The 10,696-nt window shown below is 41.9% G+C and overlaps 1 pseudogene; it reads right to left on the bottom strand.

Moving 5' to 3' along the window:
* Window positions 1–2,500: 2,500 nt before the first annotated feature.
* Window positions 2,501–3,195, bottom strand: LOC123041994 (transcription factor MYB53-like; annotated as a pseudogene).
* Window positions 3,196–10,696: the final 7,501 nt, after the last annotated feature.

The following is a 10,696-nucleotide window of genomic DNA, read 5'->3' on the forward strand; positions in this document are numbered from 1 at the left end:
AGCACCGGACGTACGGTACCTCCGAGTTCTGCACACGTTCAGCTCGATGACGTCCCTCGAACTCTTGATCCAGCAGAGTGTCGAGGAAGTAGATGAGTTCCGTCAGCACAACGGTGTGGTGACGGTGATGGTGAAGTGATCCTCGCGGGGCTTCGCCTAAGCACTACGAGAATATGATCGGAGGCGTAAACTATGGAGGGGGGCACCACACACGGCTAACAATAGTTGATGTGTGTTCTAGGCACCCCCTCCCCACGTATATATAGGTGGGAGGGGGAGGGGAATAGCCTAGGGGTGCCCCAAGTAGGAGGAATCCTACTTTGGGTCTCTAGTCCAATTAGCCCCCCCACCATATTTTTTCGGAGGGGGGGGGGGGGGGTAGGAGGAGAGAGGAGGGAAGGAAGGGGGAGGCTGAATCCCTCCCCTTCCTTCTCTCTTCCCTCTTTCCTTCCTCCTATGGTTCGGCCCATATGGGGGGCGCAGCAACCCCTGCTGGCTGCTTTGTTTCCCCTCTCGGCCCATTAGGCCCATATTTTTGCCGGGGGTGCCCGGAACCCCTTCGTCCAGTGACCCTATATGTACCCGGTACCCTCCGGAACACTTTCGGTGTTCGAATACCATCGTCTTATATATCAATCTTTACCTCTTGACCATTTTTAGACTCCTCGTCATGTCCATGATCTCATCTGGGACTCCGAGCAACATTTTGTCACCAAATCTCATAACTCATATAATACAAAATCGTCATCGAACATTAAGCGTGCGGACCCTATGGGTTCAAGAACTATGTAGACATGACCGAGACACCTCTCCGGTCAATAAGCAATAGCAGAACCTGGATGCTCATATTGTCCCCTACATATTCTATGAAGATCTTTATCATTGAACCATAATGCCAACATATGTTATTCCTTTTGTCATCGGTATATTACTTGCCCGAGATTCGATCGTCGGTATCTTCATACCTAGTTCAACATCGTTGCCAGAAAGTCTCTTTACTCGTTCTGTAATACATCATCCAATAACTAACTCATTAGTCACTTTACTTTCAAGGCTTCTTATGATGTGTATTACTGAGAGGGCCCAGAGATACCTCTCCGATACTCGGAGTGACAAATCCTAATCTTGATCTATGCCAACCCTACAAACACCTTCGGAGATACCTGTAGAGCATCTTTATAATAACCCAGTTATGTTGTGACGTTTGATAGCACATAAGGCATTCCTCCGGTATCTGGGAGTTGCATAATCTCATAGTCGGAGGAATATGTATTTGACATGAAGAAAGCAATAGCAATAAAACTGAACGATCATAATGCTAAGCTAACGAATGGGTCTTGTCCATCACAACATTCTCCTAATGATGTGATCCCATTTATCAAATGACAACACATGTCTATGGTTTGGAAACTTAACCATCTTTGATCAACGAGCTAGTCTATTAGAGGCTTACTAGGGACACGGTATTTTGTCTATGTATCCACACATGTATCAAGTTTTCGGTTAATAAAATTCTAGAATGAATAATAAACATTTATCATGAAATAAGGAAATATAAAATAACAACTTTATTATTGCCTCTAGGGCATTTTTCCTTTAGTAGTATCAAAGGACCCGACGTCATGGTAGAGTGGATCAAAGACATTTTTGCGCATCCGAAAGCGCCGGCAAAAATTATCAGCAAAGAAGGCATCAGGGCAAACTAGTCATCCATCAGCTTCAAATGGCCGCGCTCCCGGTTGCGGTTGAGCACTCGATGACCCTTGATCGATCCCTTGAAATTGAGAACATGCTACTTTGCACGCTCCGCGTCTGCAAGCACCGCCTCCATCATCATTGTCTCATCTGTGTAGTCCTCCTCATCGGACGACTTAACATAGTGCTCGTATATGTACTCCATATCAGAATACATTACTTCAAAGAAGAAGGGGCCAAAATTTAGCCCTGGTAATTCACCGAATAGTTGTCGGTCTTGGTGAGCATCATAGGAGTGGATGGTACCTGCGCGGCGGTCGGGGGAGAGGTGTGGAAGAGCAGCAAAGGAGAAGTGGTGTGTAGCCTCAGTGTACTATTGGAGTTGACGGGCTCGTTGAGTTCCGACAGGGGTGCGGCATGGCGGCCGGGGTGATGGAGCGAAAGCAAAGGCAAGAGAGAAAAACTAAAGGGAACGAAATGGGAGGATGAAGGCGCGGGGTTGAGGACAGGTTTTGGGCGAGAACCCAAGACAAACTAGTGGGGAGGGGTGGCTTTGCGGGAGAGACAAAAGTGCTTCAGTTCTCTTCCATCATAGTGGCACCATCTTAACTGATAAGGAGCGCGGGCCACATTAAATCAGCAATTGACCACCATCAACTTCACTGACAAATCTATTGGAAGAAGATCAATGAATACACAAACAAATCAATGCATGTTTTATCATCTCATCTACACCTCTATGATGGATATAACACTGTACAAAAGTGTCAAATACAACACATTTGTTTCAGTCGGAAGGAAGAATCTACAAATGGTGGTTATCCTCCATTATGTCCTCCCAGAAAGAACCACTCTCCGTAGAGCAAAGATCGGAAGCTCCATCATGGGATCTAGCAAGCTAGCGAACTCCTGCGTGGGAGACTAGTCACCCATGGGTGCAACATCATGAGATGCAAATGAAGTTGCAATGTTGCAGAGTTGGTCAGCCTGTTCAGCTGCTGCAAAGGAGCTCGTTCCCGGACACGTCTCAGTGGTCAGCTTTTGCTGAACCTGCACCATGTGCTGCTCTACAAATTTGGAGGTGTTGTAGAGGCAACCCAGCTGCAGCCAGTTCATCTGATCCTGGAGTAGGAGGTTCCGAACCATGCTATTGCTTGAGTTTAGCATTGCGTTTGCAGCAGCTAAGTTGGCGATGAGGCCGCTGGTGTCATTGTTAGATCCGATGGTCTTGAGGAGCAGCTGTAGAAGCTGCGCCTGCATGAGGGCAACAGTGTCGAGGCTACCGAGGCTCGCGGCCACCGCAACCCAAAGGAGGGTCTCGAGAAGCTGGGCGATGGAGGTGGCGGCGATGTGTTGGTGGCTCTTGTCGGGTGGTAGCTGCTGGTGGGTGATGGGGTCGATGCCCATGCGCAGGAGCTTCTTCCGGATGTGCGTGTTCCAGTAGTTCTTGATCTCATTGTCCGTCCGACTGTCCAAGTGTGTCACGATCATCGACCACCTAATGCGCAACAATAATTTATCGATGTTAGTGCCATTTCAAGACTGGCAAAAGGTCCAGTGAAAAATTGACAGTCCATACTTTGGTCTCATGAAAAATTTGCAACCATCTTTATTAATTATTCAATAACGGTCTGATAAGGATATACATCAAATCACCCAAAGCCACCATTCACACCTATAAACTCGATAATGTGGAGTGCCCTTGATAACCCATAAGTATAGTGGATCACAACAGTTTTTGAGGGTAGAGTATTCAACCAAAATTAATTGATTCGACACAAGGGGAGCCAAAGAATATTCACGAGTATTAGTAGTTGAGTTGTCAATTCAACCCCACCTGAAAAAATTAGTATCCGCAGCAAAGTTTTTAGTAGCAAAGTAGTATGGAAGTAACGGAACAATGGCAAAAGTAATAGTAGCAGTTTTGTAGTGATTGTAACAGTAGCAGCAATAAGGTAACTTAGCAAAGATCAATATGTGAAAAGCTCGTAGGCATCGGATCAGCGATGGATAATTGTGTTGGATAATATTCATCATGTAGCAGTCATAACCTAGGCCGACATAGAACTAGCTCCAATTCATCAATGTAATGTAGGCATGTATTCCGTATATAGTCATACGTGCTTATGGAAAAGAACTTGCATGGCATCTTTTATCCTACCCTCCCATGGCAGTGGGGTCCATAAGAAAACTAAGGGATATTAAAGCCTCCTTTAAAAAAATAACCAGAACAAAGCATTAGCACTTAGTGAATACATGAACTCCTCAAACTATGGTAATGACCGGAAAGAATCCCAATTATTGTCACCTTGGGGTATGCGGATCATGACACATAATAGCTGTCTACAACTTGCAAGATAGGATCAAGAACACACATATATTCATGAAAACATAATAGGTTCAGATATGAAATCATGGCACTCGGGCCCTAGTGATAAGCATTAAGCATAACAAAGTCATAGCGACATCAATCTCAGAACATAGTGGACACTAGGGATCAAGCCCTAACAAAACTAACTTGATTAGATGATAAATCACATCCAACTCATCACCGTCCAGCAAGCCTATGAAGACTCACTCCCAGCGGTGAGCATCATGAAATTGGTGATGGAGGAAGGTTGATGATAACGATGGCGACGGATTCCCCTCTCCCGAGCCCCGAACGGACTCAAGATCAGCCCTCCCGATGAAGAACAGGAAGCGGTGGCGGCTTTGTATCGTAAAATGTGATGAATCCTTCTCTCTGATTCTTTTCTCCACGAATAGGTATATATAGAGTTGGAATTAGGGTCGGAGACAGTCCACGGGGCCCACAAGCCTGGGAGGCACGCCCTGGGGGATAGGCGTGTACCCAGGCCTCTGGGAGGCCCCCTCTGGTATCTTTATGCGCCAGTATTTTTTATTTATTCCACAAAAGTTCTCCGTAAATTTTCAGGGAAATCCGAGAACTTTGATTTCTGCACAAAAACAAAACCATGGGAACTCTGCTTAAAACAGCGTCAGTCCAGGTTAGTTCCAATAAGACCATGCAAACTAGAGTCCAAAACAAGGGCAAGAGAGCTTGGAGAAGTAGATACGATGGAGACGTATAAACTCCCCCAAACTTAACCCATTGCTTGTCCTCAAGCAATTCAGTTGACAAACTGAAAGTGACAAAGAAAAACTTTTACAAACTCTGTTTGATTTTGTTGTTGCAAATATGTCTAACCAATGTTTTGGTTTTGAGCAAAGATTATGAACTAACCATATTCACAATAACATTTAGGTCTCACATTTACTCATATCAATGGCATAATCAACTTGCGAGTAATAATAAGATATCTCGGATGACAACACTTTTTAAAGACTATCATGATATAACATGACAAAATGGTATCTTGCTAGCCCTTTCTGAGACCGCAAAACATAAATGCAGAGCACCCCTGAAGATCAAGGGCCGACTGGATATTATAATTCATGACAAGAGAGATCCAGTCACAGTCATACTCAATACTGAATAAAAACAAGGCATATAAATGACAGAAGTCCTCTCCAGCTGGTGCTTTAATAAGAGGATGACGACTCAACAATAAAAGTAAATAGATAAGCCATTCATAGAGGGAAGCAGGGATTTGCAGAGGTGCTAGAGCTCGAAGCTTTAAAACAGAGATGAATATGATTTTGAGCGGTATGCTTTCATTGTCAACATAACAACCAAGAGATCTCACTATCTTCCATGCTAGACACATTATAGGCGGCTCCCAAACAGAATGGTAAAGTTTTTACTCCCCCTCCACCAACAATCATACTCCACGGCTAGCTGAATCCACGGGTACCGTCCATGCCAACAACAGCCCTGGGGGAGTTTTGTTTCATTATTATACATTGATTTGATTTTGATCATGGAACTGGGCATCCCAATTACCAGCCACTTTGTCGTGAATGACAAGTGAATAAACACTCATCGTGAGAATAACTCATCTAGCATAGAAGATCTTGACAGCCCCCAGTCGCTACATGAGCAATTCAGGCATACAAAATAGATTATCATTTACAGGTTTAGAGTTTGGCACATGCAAATTTACTTGGAACGGCAGGTAAATACCGCATATGGGTAGGTATGGTGGACTCATATGGAACAACTTTGGGTTTAAGGAAGTGGATGCACAAGCAATATTCCTGCTAAGTACAAGTGAAGGCTAGCAAATAGATTGAGAAGCAACCAACTAGAGAGTGAAAATTGTAATAAATATGCATTGAGGTTAATCAACATTGAATACATGCATGAGTAGGATATAAATCACCATGAACATAAATATCGTGGAGGCTATGTTGGTTTTCATTCAACTACATGCATGAACATGTGCCAAGTCAAGCCACTTGAATCATTCAGAAGAGGATACCATCCTATCATACTACATCATAACCAATTTAAAATGCATGTTGGCACACAAGACAAACCATTATCCACTCCTAGCTAATTAAGCATGGCATGAGTAACTATAATCTCTAATTGTCATTGCAAACATGTCTCATTCATAATAGGCTGAATCAGGAATGATGAGCTAATAATGTTTACACAAACAAAATAGGTCGAGTTCATACCAGCTTTTCTTCATCTCAATCATTTCATCAAATATCGTCATTATTGACTTTCCCTTGCACGACCGAACGGTGTGAATAATAATAAGAGTGCATGTGCATTGGACTAAGTTGGAATCTGCAAACATTTATTCAAAGGAGAAGACAAGGTAATATGGGCTCTTTGTTAGATCAACAATAATGCATATGAGAGCCACTCAACATTTTCATCGCAGTCCTCTCCTTACGACCCAAAGAAAAGAAAAGAATTTTAAAGAAAAACACTTAAATATTTTTGGAGTTTTTGTTTTTCTTAAGAAAGCAAAACAAAAAGAAGGAAAGAAAACAAAAATGAGAAAAACTATTTACACGGGAAAGCTCCCAACAAGCAAAAGAAGAACGAAGAATCTTTTTGGGTTTTCTTTTAATACTACAACTAATTAAACTAGAAATAAAAACGAAAAAGAAGTAAGAAATATTTTTGGATTTTATCAATGTTTTTCAAACACACAAGTAGAAAGCAAGGAAATTAAACTAACATGGATAATACAATGAAAAAGGATGAACACCGACAGCAGGAACGAATGTGTGAACATGAATGTAATATCGGTGAGAAATACGTACTCCCCAAGCTTAGGCTTTTTTCCTAAGTTGGTCTATGGCCACGACTCGAAGTAACCCTCTCCTAGATACTGCAAAGGGTCCTGAGGGTTCCACTGGTTGGTGAGCTCCAGTGGCCCCCACTGATAAATGGGCTCTTGATATGGATCAGGAACTGGTGCTAGCTCAGGTGCGAGAGGTTGCATTAAGCTCTAGTACACATAAATATGATCAGGCATAATGGTGTACCAGCCTGAAAGATCTCACACGTACCCTGGCTGGATACCAAGTTGTACTGGAGTCGCTTATGCTTATCATTTTTAATAAAATCGTGTGCTACCATGCTGGCATAATCTAAATATTTAGTGGGTAGCAACATCTCCTCCTTCTCATCATGCCTAATAGGTATCTCAAAATATTTAGCAAGGCGGGAGGCATAGACACCACCAAAAATACTATCCTTCGTACGATTTGTGTTTAATCACCGAGCAACTATAGAGCCCAAACTAAAGGTTCTATCAGAATATAAAGCATGGCGCAAAATAGCAAGGCCATGTGAGCTGAGAGTTCCACTCTTCCCTCGACCAATCAGACATCTCCCAGCGAATAATGCATAATAACATAAAAGGGGAAAATGCAAACTATCTACTCTAGCTTCTGACACTCCTCTCTCTTCCCCCACAGTAGTGTTAGTGATGAAATTTTCCATGTTTCTAGGATGTGGCTCACTGATGCGGCCATCATAAGGTATTTTGCAAACATTGCAAAAATCATATAGTGTCATTTCCTTAGGCTCATCATATAAGTGAAATTCTACCGTGGGAGGATCCTTCCTAGAATGAAAGCGAAAATTTTGCACAAAGGTATTAGTGAGTAGGAGGTATTGGTCACACTTATCTTGGAGGAAGGAGATGATGTCGGTGTTGTACGCCAAATAATAGAAATCCTCATATATTCCGGCCTCCCTCAAGAATGTGTCGCTTGGCCATTCACATGGCCGAACCTCCGCCGCGCGTGGAAGGTTGTATTGAGTTTCTTCTTCTCCTCATTTTCATTTCCTTCCGAATTCCGGCTTGAGGAACCCCTTAACCATCTCCTCATGGTTTCTCTTTCCTCTGAATTTTTTTGAAATTTTTAGTGACTCAAAATAAATGTGAACCAAACTCAACAAAACTGATAGCAACTACTCCCAAAGTGTCTAGAGGTGTATCATGCAACAACACTACTTTTGACCATATAAATTTGACATGCAAGCTCAAGAACATGGTCACCACAGTAGCAAAAATTTGCAATATATAAAGCACTATAGCAAAAGCTAATTGGACCAATGGAGGAGTCACATGCCAAAGGACAATCCCCCAAAACTGTTTTAAAAATGGAGCTCCAAGCAAGGAGATCAAAAATGGCAGCAAAATGAGCAAGAACACGGGTTTGAGCAATGGTGTGATTTTTTCTGGAGGAATACAAAGTGGATGGCTGGCTGGAATATGTGAGGGGACCCACATGGGCCCCAGAAGCCACCTAGGCGCGCCCAGGGGGTAGGCACACCCTGTGGTCTCGTGGCTCACATGTGCACCCCCTGGGGTGTGTTTAGTACCAAACATTCTTAAATATTACATAAAAAATAATAGTAAATTTTCAGGGCATTTGGTGAACTTTTATTTTTTGGTCATTTTTTATTGCACGGATAATTAAGAAAACAATAAAATAATATCATTTCTTCTTTATTTATTCTAAATAACAGAAAGTAAAAAGTGGGTACAAAAAGTTGTGTTTACTAAATTCATCCATCACAAGCCCGTCAAAAGGAATCCATTAATAAGCTTGATCAAGTCTTATTAACAAACTTCTTCCGAATGACATGAAATCGGAGAATCTTCGTATATCACTAGGTTACCTCAACGGGGATATGCATGTTCCCCAATAACAAGAATATCATATTTCTTTTTGATAGTAGGAATAGGGAATTTGAAACCTCCAATAACAATTGTTGGAATTTCTCCAATAGAGTTGATACTATTCACATAAGGTTGTTTCTTCAGAAAGTTTACCGTATGCTCATTGCCATTAACATGAAAAGTGACATTGCCTTTATTACAATCAATAACAACCCTTGTAGTATTCATAAAGGGTCTACCAAGGATGATCGACATACTGTCATCCTCGGTTATATCAAGAATAACAAAGTCTGTTAAGATAGTAACATTTGCAACTACGACGTGCACATCCTCACAAATACCGATGGGTATAGCAGTTGATTTATTAGCCATTTTCAAAGAGATTTCAGTTGGTGTCAACTTATTTAAATTAAAACTACGATATAAAGAGAAAGGCGTAGCACTAACACTAGCTCCTAGATCACATAAAGCAGTTTTAACATAGTTTCTTTTAGTGGAGCATGGTATAGTTGGTATTCCTGGATCTGCTAGTTTCTTTCGTATTCCACCCTTAAATGTGTAATTTGTAAGCATGGTGGAAATTTCAGCTTCCGGTATCTTTCTTGTATTAGTAACAATATCTTTCACATACTTAGCATAAAGGGACATTTTTAGAATATTAGTCAAACGTAAGTGCAAAAAGACATGTCTAAGCATTTCAACAAAGTGCTCAAATTCTTCATCATCCTTATTCTTGGATGGTTTAGGAGGAAAGGGCATGGATCTTCGAACCCATGGTCCTCTTTCTTTACCTTTTTAGCAATGAAGTCTCTCTTATCATATCTTTTATTCTTAGGTTGTGGGTTATCAAGATCAACAACAGTTTCTATTTCCGCATCATTATCATTACTAGGTTGAGCATCGACATGAACATCATCATTATCATTATTACTTGGTTCATGTTCATCACCAGATTGTGTCTCAGCATCAGATATAGAAATATCATTTGGATTCTGAGGTGTGTCTATAGTAGGTGATACGTCTCCAACGTATCTATAATTTTTGATTGTTCCATGTTGTTATATTATCATTCTTGGATGTTTTACAATCATTTTATAGTCATTTTATATCATTTTTTGGTACTAACCTATTGACATAGTGCCCAGTGCCAGTAGCTGTTTTCTGCGTGTTTTTTACATCGCGTTAGTATTAAACGGAGTCCAAATGCAGTGCAACTCCTGGAGGATTTTTTTGAGCCAGAAGAAAGCCAATGGGGGCAAGGAAGCACCTGAGGGGCTGCTCGAGGTGACCAGCACCCACCAGGGCGCGCCAAGAGGCCCAGGCGCGCCTTGGGGGTTGTGCCCACCTCGGGTGGCCCCCGAACCGCCTCTTTGCTCTATAAATACCCAAATATTCCAGAAACCCTAGGGGAGTCTACGAAATATTGGTCCAGCTACCGCAGAGTCCAGAACCACCAAGATCCAATTTAGACACCGTCATGGAGGGGTTCACCTATGATGTGTGTGTAGTTCTTTGTAGACCTATGGGTTTGTAATTAGTAGCTAGATGGCTTCCTCTCTCTCTCTCTCTCTTGATTATAAATACAATGGTCTCTTGGAGATCCATATGATGTAAGTCTTTTGGTGGTGTGTTTGTTGGGATCCGATGAACTTTGAGTTTATGAGTAGATCTATGTTTTTATCCATGAGAGTTATTTGAGTCTTCTTTGATCTCTTATATGCATGATTGCTTATAGCCTCGTATTTCTTCTCCGATATTTGGGTTTTGTTTGGCCAGCTTGATCTATTTATCTTGCGATGGGAAAAGGTGCATTGTATGGGTTCGATCTTACGGTGCTTGATCCCAGTGATAGAAAGGGAACCGACACGTATGTATCATTGCTACTAAGGATAAAAAAATGAGATCTATATCTTCCGCAATAGATAAACGGATCTTGTCTACAT

This window comes from Triticum aestivum, chromosome 2B (assembly GCF_018294505.1).
Source record: "Triticum aestivum cultivar Chinese Spring chromosome 2B, IWGSC CS RefSeq v2.1, whole genome shotgun sequence".
NCBI lineage: Eukaryota > Viridiplantae > Streptophyta > Magnoliopsida > Poales > Poaceae > Triticum > Triticum aestivum.